The sequence below is a fragment of the Neoarius graeffei genome, chromosome 16 (genome assembly GCF_027579695.1).
Source record: "Neoarius graeffei isolate fNeoGra1 chromosome 16, fNeoGra1.pri, whole genome shotgun sequence".
NCBI lineage: Eukaryota > Metazoa > Chordata > Actinopteri > Siluriformes > Ariidae > Neoarius > Neoarius graeffei.
This window is the reverse complement of record NC_083584.1, coordinates 36,069,618-36,092,597: the sequence shown is the minus strand read 5'-3', so window position 1 is coordinate 36,092,597 and position 22,980 is coordinate 36,069,618.

Genomic DNA, 22,980 nt, shown 5'->3' with positions numbered 1-22,980 from the left:
TTCAACTGCTTGTTACAGGGTTACTCTAAAAATTCACTATAGTAGCGTATAGCATAGGTCAAGTGTGATAACCTCTCAAAATAATTTTGTTTTGAGGCTAAATTAACAGTAAAAATGTTTTAAAATAAGTCTGCTGTGACCTCTCAGTGTCCAGATATTGTGTCTAAAATATTTTTGGCAAAATTATAACAGGTAGGTAGAAAAAAAAGGGGGGGGGGGGGATGGGGGAAAAGAATTCCCAAGCAATTTGGCAAAATTAGATGTCAGGAAGATTGCTGATATGGGATAACAGTTTCAAAAGATTTTAAAAAAAAAAAGCTGTTCAGTGGACATGAAGAGGCTGAAGCCATTTATAAAGACAAAGTTCAGTGGTCTGTAAAAAGAGAGCTCTGATTTCTTGTTGGGTGGCACATTGGTGGAGTGGTTAGCATTGTTGCCTCACAGTAAGAAGGTTCTGGGTTCAAACCCAGTGGCCAACAGGGGACTTTCTGTGTGGAGTTTGTATGTTCTCCCCATGTTTGCATGGGTTTCCTTTGAGTGCTCCAGTTTCCCCCACAGTTCAAATACATGCAGGTTTGGTTAATTGATGGCTCTAAATTGACCATAGGTGTGAGTGTGAATGCTTGTGTGTCTCTATGTGTTAGCCATGCGATGACCTGGCAACTTGCCCAGGGTGTACCCCGCCTCTCGCCCATAGTCAGCTGGGATAGGCTCCAGCTTGCCCGTGACCCTGCACAAGATAAGTGGTAATGGATAATGGATGGATGATTTTTTTTGTTGAATCTATTTGTTTAGTCAATCATGCAACAGCTCTTTCCCATTGTAGACCTGCTTTTCACGTTTTCATGGCATTAGAGCTGTGCTGCTTCCGCCTACAGTGACGTCATATGCATTCCTGTTATTGTATGTTATTTTGCCCTCTGCTGTCTAAATAATACAATTACAGCCAGGAAAAACTTACAGATTACACAGCCTGATAATACATTTTTTTTACCGTAATAATATTTTCAGGGGGCGGCACGGTGGTGTAGTGGTTAGCGCTGTCGCCTCACAGCAAGAAGGTCCTGGGTTCGAGCCCCGGGGCCGGCGAGGGCCTTTCTGTGTGGAGTTTGCATGTTCTCCCCGTGTCCGCGTGGGTTTCCTCCGGGTGCTCCGGTTTCCCCCACAGTCCAAAGACATGCAGGTTAGGTTAACTGGTGACTCTAAATTGACCGTAGGTGTGAATGTGAGTGTGAATGGTTGTCTGTGTCTATGTGTCAGCCCTGTGATGACCTGGCGACTTGTCCAGGGTGTACCCCGCCTTTCGCCCGTAGTCAGCTGGGATAGGCTCCAGCTTGCCTGCGACCCTGTAGAAGGATAAAGCGGCTAGAGATAATGAGATGAGATGAGATGAATATTTTCAGGTGGAGACTCCGGAGAAAGTCCTACCACTAATCTTTTCACTTATTGTGCAAATCTGATCTCATCTCATTATCTGTAGCCGCTTTATCCTGTTCTACAGGGTCGCAGGCAAGCCAGAGCCTATCCCAGCTGACTACGGACGAAAGGTGGGGTACACCCTGGACAAGTCGCCAGGTCATCACAGGGCTGACACATAGACAAACAACCATTCACACTCACACCTACGGTCAATTTAGAGTCACCAGTTAACCTAACCTGCATGTCTTTGGACTGTGGGGGAAACCGGAGCACCCGGAGGAAACCTACACGGACACGGGGAGAACATGCAAACTCCACACAGAAAGACCCTCGCCGGCCACGGGGCTCGAACCCGGACCTTCTTGCTGTGAGGCGACAGCGCTAACCACTACACCACCGTGCCGCCCCTATTGTGCAAATATTGTTTTTATTTGTTTGTTTCAATTTGTTATTTCATCTTACCTCCTAAAAATTTGCCCAAAGGTTAATTTGTGATGAGTGCTATGCAGGGCGGCACGGTGGTGTAGTGGTTAGCGCTGTCGCCTCACAGCAAGAAGGTCCTGGGTTCGAGCCCCGGGGCCGGCGAGGGCCTTTCTGTGTGGAGTTTGCATGTTCTCCCCGTGTCCGCGTGGGTTTCCTCCGGGTGCTCCGGTTTCCCCCACAGTCCAAAGACATGCAGGTTAGGTTAACTGGTGACTCTAAATTGACCGTGAGTGTGAATGGTTGTCTGTGTCTATGTGTCAGCCCTGTGATGACCTGGCGACTTGTCCAGGGTGTACCCCGCCTTTCGCCCGTAGTCAGCTGGGATAGGCTCCAGCTTGCCTGCGACCCTGTAGAAGGATAAAGCGGCTAGAGATAATGAATGAATGAATGAATGAGTGCTATGCAGTGGACTGGCATCCCATCAAGGGTGTGATCCCACATCGTATCTGGTGTTCTTGGGATGGCCTCTGCATCCACCGTGACCAGGACTGGTATAGAGGGCTTACTGAAGATGAATTTGTTACTTTTTATAATGAAGGAAGAAACATCAGTGAAACATGACATTCAATTCTTTATTTGTGTAAATTAAATTCCTTTGTCTTCTTAATTTTATCCGAAGGGTATGCAAACTTTTGCACTTAACTGTGCATTTTATGTACTACATATGATCTATATAGTAATTTAAAGATAGACTGCCTTTCAGATTTTTCACGTTTAAGTCATAAAAAATTTTCCCTGACACCCAATTATTTTCGTTTAGTGGACCAAAAGCTACTGAATTTGAATCACAGACTTCCAATTGTATAATTTTTTTTCAAAATAGAACAATTAATGAATTTGAGGCCACGTGGCCCTAGATTCTCCGTTATTTTTTCCTGCTTCAAGGTGACCCTATTTAAGCTACTAAAGTGAAGCTTGAAAGTTTGTGAACCCTTTGAATTTTCTATATTTCTGCATAAATATGACCTAAAACATCATCAGATTTTCACACAAGTCCTAAAAGTAGATAAAGAGAACCCAGTTAAACAAATGAGACAAATATTATACTTGGTCTTTATTTAGTGAGGGAAATGATCCAATATTACATATCTGTGAGTGGCAAAAGTATGTGAGCCTTTGCTTTCAGTATCTGGTGTGACCCCCCTGTGCAGCAATAACTGTAACTAAGCATTTCCAGTAACTGTTGATCAGTCCTGCACACCGGCTTGGAGGAATTTTAGCCCATTCATCCATACAGAACAGCTTCAACTCTGGGATGTTGGTGGGTTTCCTCAGACGAACTGCTCACTTCAGGTCCTTCCACAGCATTTCAATTGGATTAAAGTCAGGACATTGACTTGGTCATTCCAAAATATTAACTTTATTCTTCTTTAACCATTCTTTGGTAGAATGACTTGTGTGCTTAGGGTCATTGTCTTGCTGCATGACCCACCTTCTCTTGAGATTCAATTCTTGGACAGATGTCCTGACATTTTCCTTTAGAATTTGCTGGTATAATTCAGAATTCATTGTTCCATCAATGATGGCAAGCCGTCCTGGCCCAGATGCAGCAAAACAGGCCCAAACCATGATACTACCACCACCATGTTTCACAGATGGGATAAGGTTCTTATGCTGGAATGCAGTGTTTTCCTTTCTCCAAACATAACGCTTCTCATTTAAACCAAAAAGTTCTATTTTGGTCTCATCCACAAAACATTTTTTCCAATAGCCTTTTGGCTTGTCCACATGATCTTTAGCAAACTGCCGATGAGCAGCAATCTTCTGTTTGGAGAGCAGTGGCTTTCTCCTTGCAACCCAGCCATGCACACCATTGTTGTTCAGTGTTCTCCTGATGGTGGACTCATGAACATTAACATTAGCCAATGTGAGAGAGGCCTTCAGTTGCTTAGAAGTTACCCTGGGGTCCTTTGTGACCTCACTAACTATTACATGCCTTGCTTTTGGAGTGATCTTTGTTGGTTGACCACTCCTAGGGAGGGTAACAATGGTCTTGAATTTCCTCCATTTGTACACAATCTGTCTGACTGTGGATTGGTGGAGTCCAAACTCTTTAGAGATGGTTTTGTAACCTTTTCCAGCCTGATGAGCATCAACAAGGCTTTTTCTGAGGTCCTCAGAAATCTCCTTTGTTTGTGCCATAATACACTTCCACAAACATGTGTTGTGAAGATCAGACTTTGATAGATCCCTGTTCTTTAAATAAAACAGGGTGCCCACTCACACCTGATTGTCATCCCATTGATTGAAAACACCTGACTCTAATTTCACCTTCAAATTAACTGCTAATCCTAGAGGTTCACATACTTTTGCCACTCACAGATATGTAATCTTATCTCATCTCATTATCTCTAGCCGCTTTATCCTTCTACAGGGTCGCAGGCAAGCTGGAGCCTATCCCAGCTGACTACGGGCGAAAGGCAGGGTACACCCTGGACAAGTCGCCAGGTCATCACAGGGCTGACATATAGACACAGACAACCATTCACACTCTCATTCACACCTACAGTCAATTTAGAGTCACCAGTTAACCTAACCTGCATGTCTTTCGACTGTGGGGGAAACCGGAGCACCCAGAGGAAACCCACGCGGACATGGGGAGAACATGCAAACTCCACACAGAAAGGCCCTCGCCGGCCACGGGGCTCGAACCCAGACCTTCTTGCTGTGAGGCGACAGCGCTAACCACTACACCACCGTGCCGTCCCAGATATGTAATATTGGATCATTTTCCTCAATAAATAAATGACCAAGTATAATCTTTTTGTCTCATTTGTTTAACTGGGTTCTCTTTATCTACTTTTAGGACTTGTGTGAAAATCTGATGTTTTAGGTCATATTTATGCAGAAATATAGAAAATTCTAAAGGGTTCACAAACTTTCAAGCACCACTGTATGTCATGCATCATGTGGTGGAGTTTCCCTGTTCATGCAAGGTATTGTGGGATACAAATTTGAAACAGGAGAGAAAAATGGAGGACACGAATGAAACATGAAAGACCAACTACAGTAATGGAAAGTGAGAAGAAAAGGCATTATGTTGTGAAGGAAAGGAAACACAGGACCAAACTAGATTGCATTTCCGCAGAGAAAATGCAAAGTGTGCTTGCTGAGCTGTAGCAGAACAACTATCATGCTAGCATGCTAAAAGCTAGCATGCCAACATGCTAATGCAGTGAAGTTAGAACACTTTAAGGCTAATATGCTGAAAGCTATCATGCTAACAGCTAACAGGCTAACATGCTAATGGCTAGTATGTTAACTTTTAGCATGCTAACATGCTGAGGGTGGCATGCTAACAGCTAACATGCTAACAGTTAGCATGCTAACATGCTCAGGCAAACTCACTATCAGCAAACATGCAAACTCTGCATGCTACCATGCTAATCCTAACATGTTAACAGCTCTCATGATAGCATGCTAATGGTGAACATGCTAATAACTCACGAGCTAACAGCAGGCATGATATCGTAATGGGTAACATGCTAACAGCTAGCATGGTAACACGTGAATGCCTATATGCTAATTGCTATCGTGTGTGCGTGTAAGTATTCCTAATAAAGTGGCCATTGAGTTGAAGTTGATTTGCTGTCAAAGTCTCAAATGAGCAGATCCTTGCCAAATGCATCATCACCTATAGGGGAAGGGAGGAATGACTCAGTCAAGCTTCCATTGCTTAGCGGCAAAATGGAGAAAAAATGGACGGATGAAAGGCAAGACAAAGACGAGTGCGGGTCAGAACCGATATCATGTGTGTGATGAGTGATTTGGCCTGAGGTGTCATATGAAGTTTGGTGGATGTGTGGTGAAGTGTTAAGGCCCGGTCCCACTGCACTTATGGATGCAAAGAGGATGTAAAACGTAAAAAAATCTTTGCCATCCGTTGGAAAACGCTATGCATCCGTTGTGTACTCATTGCATACGTGCTTCATACGCTCTATCCATCGAGCATCCGTCCACTGTGATTTCATCCGCGCAAAAAGTTTTGAGCTGCACAAAACTTTTAGAACGGATGAACTTTCCGCCGTGTACGATGTAAATCCGCGACATATACGAGCAACAAACGTTCTATGTCCGTCATCATCCGTTAAACATCTGCTGTATCCTCTCTGCATCCTCTGGGCATCCTCGCAACTCACATCCGCTGCAGCTGAAAACGGAAAGAGGGAGGAAAGATAAGGTACATGAAACGTCTATTCATCGTTAGTAGCACGGAAATAGAAAGGATGTAAGCGTATGCATCTCGTATATAAAGTATTCAAAACAGACAAAGCGTTTATATCTGGGATGTATCTCGTATATTTAGGATGTCTGGAGTATGTCTAGAGTATGTAGAAGGACACCTAGCGGACAATCGATATTTTGTATAAAAAGGGGGAGAAAATCATCTAGTAGTAGAGATGTATCGATGTAGCCGCCAGCACGTCTTTCCGCTTTATGCTGACGGCGTGCGTGCTGCATCCCTTTATATCCGTGGAGCAGACGCAATTCATACCCCCCGCATGCGCAGTGAACGGTCTGCATCCGATATACATCCGCGCAACATCCCCTTTGTTTCCGTTAGGCGTACGTGATGCATCCCCTTCATCTGCTATGCATCCGCTCTTTCTGCTATGCGTCCGCTTCTCAGTTATCACCGGTAACCCCTTCGGAGCTGTCATCCACTTCCATCTGCTTTCATCCGCTAGGCTTCCTATGAACATGCGTTTAACATCCCCGCTATATACTACCCACGTCCGTTCTTTTCCGTTCTGTTTTCGCCAATTTTAGCCAATTTTGTCCATTTCTGGAGCGGATGAAAACGGATAGAGCCACCCCCGAAATTTTGCTCGTCCGCTGTGTCCTTTTTGCATACATTTTGTGTCCATCGGCCAGTGGGACCGGGCCTTTACTGAGCAAAACTCCATTCATTTGCATGGGGCCAAAAATCAATGGAAGCCTATGGAGGTAAAAAGAGACGCGTGAAAACCAAGGAAAAGACGAGTGCAGGTCTCAGATGAGGGGATGAATCTGTGCGGGGACTTGGCCTGAGGCATCAAGTGAAGTTTCTTGAAGTTTGGTCACTTGGTTAAAAAAATTGATGGAGAGTGAAAGTTTTTCTCCTGAAACACCATTCATTTTCAATGGGGCCAAAAATCAATGCAAGCCTATGGAGGAAAAAGGGATGAGCAAAAAGAAAGGAAAAATATGAGTGCAGGTCAGAACCAATTGCATGTATGTGTCGGGGGAGTTGGCCTGAAGTATCACATGAGGTTTGGTGCATCTGCGATGGAGCGTGTCCGAGAAGGACGATTCGATTCATGAGCCCTATTCATTCTCTATGGGAAAAAAAACCAAAAGAAAAATGACAAGAACAAGAGAACGGGCACGTTGATCCAAAAGCTGTATACAAGCACACTACACTTTGGGCCAGACGTCTCAGAGTTGGAACGGTGTCTCTATCTCGAACACCCTAGGAGGAGTAGTGGATCCAAAAACCGTGTCGGAATAAGGCAGAATAATTAAACTTAAGAAGAACAATAGTGTGCTTGCCTTTGGCAAGCACACAGCAGCCGAGCAAGCACACTAACTAATAAATATTGGTGGTCAGTGAGCACCTCGGTGTGATCAGCTGTTTGTTTAGTGACAGAATGATGTAACTGTAAGTGCACAGTCAAAGGTAAACCTGTAGATGACAGTAATTCAACACTGGATGCCACATGATGGAAAACCCAACAGAAGAAGGAAAAGAAGAGGAAGAAGCAGGTAAACCTGCGCATACGTACACGGACTTCCTCTGTCTGCTTGACTGTGCAAAGTGAGCAATTGCATGCACATTATTTGTGAGGGAATCCCGTCTAATTAAATAATTTTCCAGCCACAGAATGGCCCAGGTTTTTTTTTTTTTTTTGAGATATTGCAGAAATAAACATATATCACAATGACCAAATTTCAGAGAGAATTAAATTTTGCCGATTTTATGAAATCAAAGGCCGTATAGCTTTAGCTATATTACTATCCAGCATCGAGAGTAAGAAGAGTATCTTGAAATTTTGAATGAAAGAACTTTAAAGAATTTTAGAATAAAATTTAATTCAAAGATTGATTTCCTAATTCTACTTAGGTGTAGCAGAAGTTGTTCAGGTATTCAATGTGTTTCCATAATGAGAACAATATAAAAAATGTCTATAATTTAAAAAAGTGCCATTATGCCGTATATGATTAAAACCACAATCATATTTACATTATCACACAAACAGGTTAAGTGATCTCTCTGGCTCTTTGCAGTGTGCGGAGTCTGGCCTGGTGTTAATGTTATTTCATGGCCCCTTGGGCTGGGCTGCAGCACAGTTTCTCCACATCCTGAGCACTCGACTGCTTTTGTCCACTCTCCAACCTGCTCAGCCAGGAACTTCCAGTCACAGGCCAGATTTATGAATCTGCTCTCGACAGGGGCTCACCCCACTGCAGCTGTACCAGGTTTGTTCTTCAAACAATAACATCCAAATGCACAGGAAGGCCTATCTTTCTTTCTTTCTTTCTTTCTTTCTTTCTTTCTTTCTTTCTTTCTTTCTTTCTTTCTTTCTTTCATGCTGTAAGTGTAAAACAGAACATTTTCTGACCATCTAAATCTTGTCTCCAGAATTATAGGCTACGTTAATCATTTTCAACTTTGTCATCACTCTTGGGACAAATCAATATGGAATAATATTCAGATAGTATTTGTATTAAAATTGTGTTTGCTCAAGTAACTTTCACACGAAGTGCCACTTTGAATGCAAATAAAAAGAATCTATCTGAAATACATTCAAACTCTGTCCCAGGTGATTATTATGAGAAAGGATATGAGATATGACACATACTACACCATTTATGCTTTTCAGTTCATTCAAATGGTCCCAATAATTCCACTTTCTCTTTTCCTCATTTCATTTCTTCTCTTCCTTTCCATTCCAACTGGCCCTCTTTCACTCTCCATCTCCTACTTTCCTGCTTTTCTGTTCCGGGCAGTTTAACACACGCCAGACCTCGGCAGAAATGTGTGGAGGAAGCAGGGGTGATGAAAGACCAGTCTAAACATGTGTGGGGAACTGCCATTAGTCCATATGGTTTTCTTGTGAGGCTAATAATGCAAGTGAACCCCATGTCGTATGAGTTTGGTGTTATTAAGGAGGATGAGGTGTATCCATTGTTTCTTTCTTTATGCTTTATGCTAATAGATGCACACTGTGAGCATCCTGAACCCTCTTACCCTCTAGTTCTTGATAAATGAAGTGCAGTACTCCTCTTATTTGCAAACATGATTTATTTCAACAAATGTCAGATCGCAGGGTTATAGGTTACACAGGAAGATGGCTTAAAGGATTATTACATGAGTGAATGAGTACACTGTATGGGGCTAAACCTCTTTCCCATTTCCTTTATTATAGCTCTTGTTACTCAGCAGACAAGCAGAGACTATCACCTCTGAACATATGATTCTTACCAGAAGAAGTTTGCTTGTTTCAATAATGTATTTGATTAGGAAATGATTAACACTTTTAATCAACAGTTATGGGGTGTTTGTTTTGTTTTCATTTATTTAATTTAATGGTTAATTTGCACTATGTACAGCAAGCTCCATTTTCATTTTTCAGCCATTTCAGCTGGTCGTGTTATCACAGCTCCAGGGTCCATGATTTAATCCTGACCACAGGTGTCTGTGTGGAGTTTCACATGTTCTCCCCATGTGGGTTTCCTTTGAGTTCTCTGGTTTCCTCCCCCTGCCTTTAAGTTAACCAGTTACAAAGAACGGTGAATATCAGGGATCTGCGTCACCACTTTCTGCTTTTAAGAGAACTAGATCCAGGGAGCTTGAGGAAAGAGGGAGTCAGTCAGATTATGTATCACAATTTTTTTCTTCGTTCAGCTGAACTTTATGCCCTTGGTTTTATGCTCACTGTTTGTCATGTTTGTGACTCTATCTATCTGGTCGTGAACAGTCCTCCCCCTTTCCTTTTTACAGACTTCATTTTACCATTCTGGTAAGCTAATCTCCTCCATTCAACATCCTTAGCTTTGTGGTCTTTAAGTACAGTTACACTCTTTAGAAAATCTTTAAACTCCTTGAATCATTCAGAAATGTCTATTTTGTTACCTTTTACAACACTACAACAAGCTTTGTGTTTACTAAGTAGAAGTGAAAACTAGAAGTAGTAGGGGTTCTAAGTAGAACTGCTTTTGAAAGATAGAACCATTAATGAATCAAAAAACTTTTTACAAGCCCGTAACAGCTATGCAGTGCTGTGGGGTTCCAGGTTTTTTTTTTTACTTTATTAGCAGGTTCCAAGTCATTCATATAGCTTGTAGTTTATCTCTTGTAGGTGTGTGCATGCACTGTCCAGCAGCAGATTAGCAAAGATGCTAACTGTGCTAGCTGTGTACACTCAGCAAAGGCAAAAATTATCTGCTACGTCTTTCGAAAGCTTTCGAAAGCTTTCTTCATAATGTCTCTATACACACTTAAAGGTAGACTCACTTTCAGATTTTTCAGGCTTGGGTCATAAAAAGAATTTTCTCTGACACCCAATTATTTTTGTTTAGTGGACCAAAAACTACTGAATTCGAGTCATAGACTTCCAATTTTATTCAGTGTTTTTTTTTTAATAGAACAATTAATGAATTTAGGCCATGTGGCCCTAAATTCTCCGCTATTATTTCTTGCTTCACTGTGACGCAATCCAAGAGACTACAGTATGTCATGCATCACGTGGTGGGCTTTCCCCGTTCATGCAAGGCATTGTGGGATACAAATTTGACACAGGAGAGGAAAATGGAGGACGTGAATGAAACGTGGAAGACCGACTACAATAACAGAAAGCAAGAAGAAAAGATGTTAGGTTGTGAAGGAAAGGAAATGCAGGACCAAACTAATAAATATCGGCGGTCAGCGAACACCTCAGTGTGATCAGCTGTTCATTTAGCAACAGAATGATGTAACTGTCAGTGCACGGTCAAGGTAAACCTGTAGATAGCAGTAATGCAACACTAGATGCCAGTTGCTGTAAAACCCAACAGAAGAAGAAGAAGAAGAAGACGATGCCGAAAGGTAAACTTGCACATGCACACACCGGACTTCCTCTGTCTGCTTGACTGCATGAAGCAAGCGATTTCATGCACATTATTTGCTAGGGAATCCCCTCAAATTAAATAACTTCCCATCCACAGAATGGCCTGGTTTTATTTTTATTATTTTTATTTTTTTTAAGATATTACAGAAATAAACATATGTCACAATGACCAAATTTCAGACGGAACTAAATTTCACCAGTTTTATGAAATCGAAAGGCAGTCTACTTTTAATGAGAGGCTGTATCTGACAGGATACAGTGTAACCATGGTTAAACTGTAGTTTTTTTCTTCCATTTTTCTGTGTCAAACAGTAAATCGGAAGTAATCACAGGTTTTAAATAAAAGTTGTGAGCATGGAACTGAAGAAATGTCAGACCAAACGCGCCCAAGGATTGATCCAAGGAATGTCAATGTCAATTCAGTTTAAATGCCACTTGTTGCTCTGTTACTTGCCACTGTTGCTGAAATTATAGCTCTAGGATATGCACATATGTATGTAGAAAATTAATGGCTGTCTGTGGCTTCAGTGGGAGAAAAGCCAAAATGCGAGGCAATACAGTATTCAGAAAAATAAAGCAGGGAAATAGTCAACTGCTAGTTAGGCATAAATTAGACAAGACTGAACTGGTACATGGGAAAAACACTAATCAACACCAGCAGATAACAAAGACTAGAACTCATCACAGACACAATGCCAGAGAAAGACTAGTAAACAGTTGAGTTCTGTTAGTTTCAGGCTACTTTAAGTGGGACGGGTGCTTGACCGGAGGTCAAATGATGAGGTTGTGGGCTAAGGATCATGGGAGTTATAGTCTGCAACTTTGAGAGTTGTTCAAAAAATTTGAATTCCAGGGCTGACAGAGAGCCAGTACCTTATACAGTCTTGTTTACTGACATTTGACAAGTGTCGGTAAAATAAAAAAATGTAAATTTAATTACAAATAATATAAAAAAACATATACATAACATTTTGCATAAATTTGGAGTATTATTTACATTTTAAGGCATATCAAGTACACAATATTGTGATTCAATGTGATTGCTTCCACTACATTTTTTTTTCCCCATAACCTTGAGTTGCAAATGACGTCAAAACAAAATAGAAACCTGGATGTTGGCCATGTTGGTGGATATACAAATGCAGGGTCAAGCGACATCCCATACAAAACATAGTCATGTGTGCATAACTCTCTTTGTTTTTCCACTGCTTTAAGCGTTCTTTTAGCTATGCCATATCTTTGTGCTGTATATGGTTGTGGTCACAACAGTACTCATGACTGTGGCATGTTCCAATTTTTTAGAATTCCGTCCATGATTCGGAAAGAGGGCGAGGAAACTCTAAGGCTTAGTATGGAGAGGAGACGAGCATGGCTGAACAACATCGGCAAGGCTGATCTAACAGAGGTTAAAACCAGAACAGCTCGTGTTTGTAGTAATTAATTTCCCTGAGGGAACCCTCCCAAAGGGATTAATAAAGTTTTATCTATCTAATCTAATCTAATCTAATCTAATCTAATCTAATCTAATCTAATCATTTTATCTCAGGTGAGATTCAAAAGCTTTCTCAATAATATCATGGAAGAATTTTATTTTGTGTTGCTAGAATTTTGCTATAAAATGAGCGTTCTCTTGTCGTGGTTCACTTGATCATTGTTATAATTTTAACACATGTATTACCATTTCGCTTCTAGGAGCGCCAGCAAAATTATGTGATAGAAACAATCCAGACTGGGCACCCACTCAGAAAATGGGCTATGTTTTGTCCAAGGTTGAACCTGATTCTTCGGCAGCCAAACCAGATAGAACGTGATATCTGGGTACTCGATGGCCGGTAGAAGCGTCTTATTTTCAGAAAAGACTGACTTTTTTTCAATAATATGGGTCAAAACCACACATATCTATCTTCACTTGACTGTTCAAATCATAGTAATACTGAGAAAATTCAGCAATATTTACAGACACGCTTTCAGCGGCTGCCATCCTAGTTGCTTTGTATATCCACCATCATGGCGGACGCTCATGACAGCACGTTTTGATCACGTGGTTGCAAGTCATCTATAGCTAATTTTAGCTGTAAAAACGAAGTGTACAGCCTCTTCTCAGGATGGACATTTATGGAGTTTTCGTGATGATACATTTGTATAGATGGTGATGAAACAAAATGTCATAACACAAACATGCATTGCCCCTGTGGATGCATAGATAGACAATACACTTCACCTCACCTCACCTCACCGGGTCGAACATCATCAGTTATCATAACAGATCTGTTGCCACAGCTTTCTATCCAGCATTGCTGCCTTAAGGCCCAGGATGTCTAGCCCAGAATCGTCCACCAGTTTGTCAATGTAAGTGACAGGCAGTCTACCTCTTCCTCTTTTGCCATGAGATGGTTTCCAAAACAGAACATCATTGATACATTCATTCTTAGCCTGATAACAATGACCAGAAAACTTGAGTTGATGTCTGCTTACCACTTCACTGAGTCTAGGTAGATTTTGGTAGAGCTCCTTGTTTGACATTCTTTGTTACCATTTGATGTTAAGAGCATGAAGCAACAGTCTGGTATAACAGCCATCTAAACATTTCTCAAGGGTCTTAGTAAGAGTTAGTGTTTCTGATCCATACAGAAGGACTGATTCAACTGCTGAATCAGATAGACAATACAGTTATTTAAAAAAAACAATAGATTTATCATCATGCACTAAAAAAGATGATTGCCCTAACGTCACTAATAGTACTAATTGAACCTAATAGTGCCGAATGAACCAAATCTATGACTCTTGCCTGGCATTTGCCTTAGGACTGAAATAACTGGAGTAGAGCAGGCAGGAAAAGCATCAGTCAAAGGAAACAGAATGCTAAATCACATGGTCACATATGACCATCTAGAATGACTAAAGACACAGAGGTTTGGGTTTAAAAAAACTTGAACCCAGCACTTTAAAAAAGTTTTTCTTTGGTCAGTCAAAAGGAACAAACAATGTGGTAATGTTAAAAAATATATGATTCTCTGGAGAATTCCCTCCCTCTCTAGCTGGAGTGTCTGGGATGGAACATGGCTCAGAGCTCATCCCTCGCCATGTTGCCCAGAGGAGACTGCAGCATGTCTGAGCCTCTTTGCTGATCTTATCCTGCTTGTGAGTTGTATGAACGTTTTCTGTCCCAGTCTGTGCAAACGCCATTGTTGTGCCACACGGTGGACGTCTCTGTGTTGCCGATGTAGCCCAGCTCACCTGTGGAGTGAGCGAGGAAGACCAGCAGAGGCTCAGCCAAGAATACCTTTAGGTCTTACATCTCAAACTACTCCATGTACTCTGAGCTGCAGGAGAAGAGAATAGTGAGATGAAGTAGTAGTTTAGGATAAAAAAAAAATCAAATGTGCACAATTTTCTCTCTTAACTCAAATGCAGCTCAGCAATATTTGCTGTTTTTTTAGTTTTGCACTGAAGCTACAAGACTAATGTAGCTAATAAACAGAAGACTATCCACCAAATACCATTTTTCTGTATCTACAGTAGACTTGCGTATGTGGTTTCCTGACATTGTATCTGTGCTATTTTATAGACAAAAATTGAAGAAAAGGACGCCACAGACAGTTGAACTTCCATCTTGAATCTGAATCCCTTTTTATCCACTTTTGTCTAATAAAGTTTACCAATATAGACTTTTTTAAAATCACAAATTCACCCTATTTGAACACAAATCCTCTCAGAAATGTTTTCTAGCAACCTAGTACCTTCACATCACCAGTGATAATTATGAACATTTACAGTGTCCTTCACAATTACTGGCACCCTTGTAAAGATTAGTAAAAAGGGTTAGAAGAAATCCACATTTTGGTGAAGTCGCTTCATCTCACACTGAAAAATGAGAAAAATTCAACCTTTAATTTAAATAATTTTATTCAGAGAAAAACAAATCTCTCAACAAGAGAGGATTATTTTCAACAAAAACACGTGCCACAATTATTGGCACCCCTGTAAATTATAGTGAACACAATGTAACTGAAGCATGTTTCCCATTTAAACTGTACATTTTTTGAGTTGATTGAAGTGTGTAGGAACTTTCAAGCTGTAATCCATCAATTCCTGATTAACTGGGGTACAATACAAGGTGATACAGAGGCCAAATTCCCTTAGTTATTCGTATTCATTTATAGACAACCCATATTTTACAGTTGGGATTGGGTTCTTTTCATTATAGACATCCTTCTTTTTACCTCAAACCCACATTGAGTGTTTATTGCCAAAAAGCTCCATTTTTGTGACATCAGACCATAGAACATGGTTCCAGTCAAAGGTGTAGTAGCATTTTGCAAACTTCAGGCACTTACATTTGTGGTTAAATGACAAAAAAGGCTTTTTTTCTGACATAACTTCCAAATAATCTGTTGGTATGGAGGTGGCGTCTGATGATGGTTTTGAAGACGTGGAAACCCCAAGATTTTTTAATTAATTAATTAATTAATTAATTAATTCCACAACAGTTATTCTTGGGGATTTTTTTTACCCTCTTACCATCCGCTTCACTGTACATGGGGGCAAAATAAACTTGGGTCCTCTTCCAGGCAAATTTGTAACAGTTCCAGCTGGTGTCCACTTTTTTATTATTATTGCCCTAACAGTAGAAATTGACATTTTTCAGGCAAGTAGCTATTTTTTATAATCTTTCCCTGACTTATGCAAGTCAACACACTTCTCCTTCATTTGGTTTGTGTGTTCTCTTATCTTTCCCATGTTGATGAATGACTAAGGGAATTTGGCCTCTGTGTCACCTCATATTTGTAACCCAGTTAATCAGGAAGTGATGGATTACAGCTTGAAAGTTCTTACACACTCCAATCAACTCAAACATGTACACTTTAAATGGGAAACATGCTTCAGTTACATTCTGTTCACTATAATTTACAGGGGTGCCAATAATAGTGGCACATGTGTTTTTATTGAAAATAATTATTTCTTGATGAGGGATTTGTTCTTCTCTGAATACATTTATTTCAATAAAAGGTTGGATTGTTCTTATTTTTCTCATACATATGAGTTTTTTCTCATTATCTCTCTCTGACTCATACACACACATTATTATTATTATTATTATTATTATTATTATTATTATTATTATTATTATTATTATTTGAACTTGACATGATCCATGGAACTGGATTCATGTTGGGGGAAAAAATGAACTGAAAATTGCACACATAAATCTTAACTTCTCCTTTATGAATAGGGATGATCTGATTTTCAGACATTTGAATCACAGGTGTATATCAGATCTTAATAACAAATAGCCAAACTGCATTTTTCCAGACCTGCCTCCTGCAGCGATATCATTAACATCAGAACTATTTACGATGTCTCTCTTCAATGGCACAGGTAGGATGACCTAAACTGTGAAAGCTCACAGCTGAACATCTGCTGGCCTTAAAACATCTGGATGGGTCCATAAATCATGGTTTCCTTTCGTACTTCATCGAAAATGTTTGTTTCCATTTTCATCTTGAGGGTTCCTCAGATTGTGGTTCAGTGACAAAGTGAAGTAGATATACCATTACAAAAAAATATTTTAAATCAAGAACTCTCAGGGGTTTTTGGTTTGTCTTTCTGGAAAAATCCTTCATGGTTCTATGTAGAACCTTTTCCCTATCCTAAGTATACAAAGAACATTTGAAGAAATTTTCTTAAATCTGTTGAGTGAAAGTGTTACCAGACTTTTCTGTGAGATGATGTAAGCAAAGGACATGGGAATGAAGATCAGTGTTTGAAAAACAAAGGTACACAGCAGGAAGAGAGGAAAACCTTTGAAAATTAGAGGAAAATGAGAGGCTGGAAGGAGTAGACCATTTCAAATATCTTGGAAGTTTGATATCAGCAGATGGAACAATTCATAAGGAAGTGAAAACAAGAATTGCAATGGTTAAATCTGCATATGAAAGGAACAGGAGGGTGCTGACATCTAAAAGTTTACCAAAACAATTAAGAAACAGATTTATGAAGTGCTTAGTCTGGACTGTCGCCTTATACTGATCAGAGACATGGACACTAAGGAAGAAAGAAGAAGACATGCTAAATGTATTGGAAATGTGGTTATGGAGGAGAATGTTAAGGATCACATGGGAGATGAAAAGAAAACATGAGAGCATACTACAGGAACTTGGAGTTGAAAGAGAATTGCTGAAAACACTAAAAGATAGGAGAAAGAAGTGGTTAGGACATGTATTGAGAGGGGATAGTTTATATCAGACAGTAATAGAAGGGAAACTAGAAGGGAAAAGGGGAAGAGGAAGAAGAAGCGCTACACTAATGGGCAACTTGGGAGGAGTAAGATCGTATGGAGAATTAAAAAGCATGGCAGAGGATAGAGAAGGATGAAGGCTGTCAAACCTGTAGGAGAGAATCTGCCTAAGGGCAGAGCATGAAGAAGAAGAAGAAGAAGAAGAAGAAGAAGAAGAAGAAGAAGAAGAAGCTATACTGTATGTGTTGCAGCCTAGGAAATCCCTTTACATGGTCAAATTACTATATTCTATCCACATTCACTGGATATGAGCAACCGCTTGTTCTGATTGGCTACTCTACTACTAGGCTATCAGCTCATATACTGTGAGTAGAGAAAAACAAAATGGCAGAGCATATCAAGTCAGATATATCACCTTGTTATCAAGTATTTAAAAGAAACAGAAATAGCTAAATAAAAGAATATAGTCCCCCCCCCCCCCCCCCCCCCAATATCTCCTGTTCTACACTGCAGCCCAGTCGGTGGCAGTAATGCACCTTTAAGTTGGCTTGCCAACCACCAAAAAAAGAAGAAAATAAATTGGCGGACTGTGTTACTGAACCAACCGAGGACGAAATAAAAACTCTACTCGAAAATAAAACCCCAAAAAACAAAAAAGCAACAAAATATGGAATAAAAGTATTTGATGGTAAGAATGAGCCCTTTTTGTTATTTTTCAAGAATTATTATTCTAGCATTTTTCACAACTTGCTACTGTCATTGTGCCAGTCTCGTATATGGCTTATAGCCAACCCGATGCTACATGCCTCGTTGGCTATCAGCTCATGTATGACAAGATTTCATGGAATAACTGTGTGTGTGTGTGTGTGTGTGTGTGTGTGTGTGTGTGTGTGTGTGTGTGTGTGTGTGTGTAAAGCCTTATTTTTGTCTCTTTACCCAACTATTGTGTTCTCATTAATATCGCAAAAAGCTTTAACCATAGAAATATTCGCTGATTAATTCATTTTGTTTTGATCTGTTAGCTAAATTTCTTATTTCATAATCACTATTTTAGATCAGTAAACATTTTAAATTTTTCTTCCATGTCATCTGTACACAGGGTGTAAGCACTCATCTCATGTGATGGTGCAGGAGCATCACTGACAGTTTAGGAGTCTGTATCTATAACTACCTAAAGATTTGATCAAGTCATGAGAAATTCATACTTAGCTATCAAAGATTTAGTCATCTTTAGGCAGACTAATTGTTTTAACCACTATGTTTGTTACACTGGCTCTTTACTTCATTTTTTCTGCAGGCTAACAGCCAAGGCAAGGTTATACGCCTAAATGAAATCATTTCTGTCTAACTTTGACCAAATATACTTATGTTTTCCTAAAATGGATATGTCAAAAGAAATAATATGTTAGCTCAAGCAAGATCTGATGGTTTTTCCCAGACCACCACAATTATTTGTCAAATAATTTGAAATACTGCACATTTCAGTTTGCTGAAATCATTTTAAACAGATTGAAGACAACATTTTCTAAAACTTTCCTTGCACATGACGTTCTGCCTACTAAAAGTTACATGTGAATAATGCTTTTGCCATCTGAGCATTTCATTAAGGATTTAATACACCATTCCACCAGGGCAATGATCATATTTAATTTGGTCTTCCTGACATGAAACAGTAATAAAGAACCTAAAATCTATCATCACAAATTCTGTTATAATATTCTTACACTAATGACTTTGTCATCCAAGGAAGTAATATGTCAGAAAAACTTCTTTCAAGAGAGTAAAGTAAGTGTTGCAACTTATTTGGAAATCGGCAACTGTTATTAAATCCAGAAATCCAGAAAGCAACACACAGGATTTCCGTTCTCAGTTATTGCAATATATTGCCATTTGTATTGGAAATCTATGTTACTTGTATTTCTTTCTGCTCTTTTTTTCTACTGACCTCTGTATTTCCAAAATCTGTCTACACCAGGAAACTAAACTTTCTAATAATGTCATAAACTAATAGCCTACACTTTTCCTTTGTTGGTTGAAATAAAAATACAGCACTTTAACTCAGACAAGGATGTTCCATTTTCCAGTATTAATTCACCTGAGAATACTACTATAAACTGTTGACATAACACATTACAGTTTTATATGATCAGCAGGACCTGGAACACTTCAATGACTCATGTCCAGCTGGTCCCATGCTATGATTTAAACAAGAGCTCTGATCAACTGACAAGAAATAGCTACATAGTTGTTAAATTATTTTTATAATCCAGTAGTGCAAACAGTGCATTGTTTGTCATCTACATTTCTACAACACTTGGGAAATGTAGGTGAACAAAAAGATTTGCTTCATCTAGCAACACTGATCAATTGCAGCAGAGAAGAGTGGCGTCTTCAGACATTATGATTTCAGAGACTAACTTTCCTGAACTGCCTCACCCACAGTCTTTCTGACTTTCTGAATGCTTTCAATGATCGTTTTGAAAGAAAGTATAAATCAGGCTGTAAACACTTTATCACAGAACTGGTTGGATGTGCTTACTTTCTGAAACTCTCTCCTCCAGGTGTGCAGTTCAGCATCAATTCCAGAATGCATGCAGACTTTCTGACAGAGATTAATCGAAGATGTAATGATTTTGCAATGTTGGTAGAATCCAAAGGGAAGCTTAGGACAAGCTACATCACTGCATAGAGAGCCAAGGTCAAAAACCAATTGATCTTGGAGTTGGCAAATTCACAAGCATGAACCTAATGACTGCACCAGTCGAGTGAGAACGTGGGCGTTATAACCTACTGGGAGTGTGGGTGTTTTGAATCTGAAGTTATTCATGCACAGCTTAAAACAGGACTCTCTGCATAGAATGGAAACCAAACCTGTGTTTTCTTATTGCATAGGAACTTTTCCGTGTAGCTCACAGTAGCAACAGTTACAGTGGCCTCAATAATTTTAATCTGTAAAGAATAGCAAAAAGGGTTAGAAAAAATCAACCTTTTGGTGAAGTCACTTCATCTCACACTAAAAAAAGAGAAAAATTCAACATTTAATTGAAATAAATTTATTCAGAAAAAAAACAAATCCCTCATCAAGAAATTATTATTTTCAACAAAAACACACGTGACACAATTATTGGTACCCCTGGAAATTATAGTGAACACAATGTAACTGAAGCATGTTTCCCATTTATACAAGTGTGTAGGAACTTTCAAGCTGTAATCCATCACTTCCTGATTAACTGGGGAACAAATATGAGGTGACACAGAGGCCAAATTCTAGTCATCCATCATCAAGGGAAAGATAAGAGAACTCACAAAGCAAATGAGGGAGAAGTGCCTTAACATTCATAAGTCAGGAGATGGTTATAAGAAAATAGCTATTTGTCTGAAAAATGTCTATTTCTACTGTTAGGGCAATAATAAAAATGTGGACACCAACTGAAACTGTTACAAACTTGCCCAGAAGAGGACCCAAATTTATTTTGCTTCCACGTACAGTAAGGAGAATGGTATGAGAAGCAAAATAAAAATAAAAACAACAACCAAGGATCGCTGTTGGTGTATTCCAAGAAAAAATCTAATCTTGGGGTTTCCACATCTCCAAAACCACCATCAGACTCCACCTCATGCCAACAGATTATTTGGAAGGTATGTCAGAAAAATCCTTTTCTGTCAGTGAACCATAAACATAAGTGCCTGATGTTTGCAAAACACTTCTACAACTTTGACTGGAACTGTGTTCTATGGTCTGATGAAACAAAAATGGAGCTTTTGACAATAAACACTCAAGGAGGGTTTGGTGTTAAAAGAAGACCGGCTATAATGAAAAGAACCCGATCCCAACTGTCAAACATGGTGGAGGTTCTGTGATGTTGTGGGGCTGTCTTTCCTCCAAAGACCCTGCAAACCTTGTTAGGGTACATGGCATCATGGACTCCATGAACTACCAGGACATTTTAAATCAAAATCTGTCTGCTTCTGTCAGGAAACTAAAACTGGGTCATCACTGGATCTTCCAGCAGGACAATGATCTGAAGCATATGTCCTAATCAACACAAAAATTGTTAACTGACCACAGAATCAAGCTTCTGCCATGGCCATCTCAGACTTGAACCCTTTTGAAAACCTGTGGTGTGAGCTGAAGAGGAGAGTGTACAAGAGATGGCCGAGGACCCTGGATGATCTAGAGGAATTGTGTAAAGAGGAATGGTCTCATATGCCCTGCTTTGTATCTCCAACCTTATAAAATGTTATCGGAGACTCAGTGCTGTTTTATTGGCAAAGGGAGGTTGTACAAAGTATTTAATGCAGGGGTGCCAATAATTGTAGCAAATGTGTTTGTGTTGAAAATGATTTCTTGATGATGGATTCGTTTTTCTCTGAATAAATTAATTTCAATTAAAGGTAGGATTTTTCTCATTTTTTTCAGTGTGAGATGAAGCTACTTCAACAAAAGGAGGATTTTTTTCTAACCTTTTTCTTTACAAGGGGTGAAAATAATTGTGTTGGTACTGTATTTGATACAGTCTGATGGTTAAATAAGGGGTTTAGAAGAACTGATAATGTACAGACAGCTTCTGAATGTTGTAAGGCAACACATATTGAACTCACCCCTACTCCCACCCACTCCTGAAGGAATTCTGACTAATCACACCTTCTCCCACAGGACATCTGACCAATATCACCCACTCCCACAGTTATTTTTTTTCTGTACTTGCCTGTGATGTTTTCAAATGAGCTTAGCTTGTTCTTTTTTTCTGTAATATATGATCAAATCATTAATTTAAATTACAGTGACCCTGACTAGGATAAAGCATTCACTAAAGATGAATGAATGACCATGGTAAACCTGACACATCTGATGTTATTGAGCATGGCTTTTCTTTGCAAGCTTTGTAGGTGACCACCCCCCCTCCCACCCACATGAAAGTAAAAACTGTCCTTTTCCATGACCTTTTTCCTCGTCCCAGGACACACCTCTAATTGAGACCCTAACTATCCCTGAGAATGCATGTAATACCAAGTTTTTTCAATCATGTTTTACTATGATTAAGCAAATGATCGCACTCCTTTTCATACTTTTGATGTGAAGAAATTCCCTCAGAGCTGAATTGGTGGTCTTCCACTCGAGATAGGGAGTGTTTGGGAGTGCCTTGGAATGACAGGAATGTCATAGCATGTGTACACAGGTGCACTAGGAAATAGGATAGGATTGGGATCAGACAGTTAATTGGGAAATCTAAATGGACATATAAAATCAGTACCTATACTTTTCTGCAATCAGTCCTAATCTGAATTTGGGGGGAAAAAAAACAACCAAAGGTTATAGAAATCAACTTATTGGCTCTGAATATGACAATTATTGAGGGAAGCGTGATGTAAAACTATAGTCTGCACAGCTCTGGGAAATGCATGGACAATCATTCATAATTTTCATTGTTACTCCATTCTGTGTAAAAGATTAATGAATGTGCTTAGCTTCTACTTTACTGTGATTTACAATTTAAGATGAATCAGCAAGATTACAATAAGTTGTCCTCCTAAACCTCATACATTAAGCGCTCAAGTTGTGCCAGATTTAAGACTAATTTGCTCACACTTCCAGACTACAAGTCTTGGACGGCAGTCCTGGGTGGAAAATGACAGCATTTGCTGAGCAGATGTTTGTGTTTTTTGTAAAGCCTCAGTTTATGCATGAGTGCTGTTAACAGAGCCGTTTCAGTGACATAAAACATGAAATGCTAATTAAATAAGTGGAAA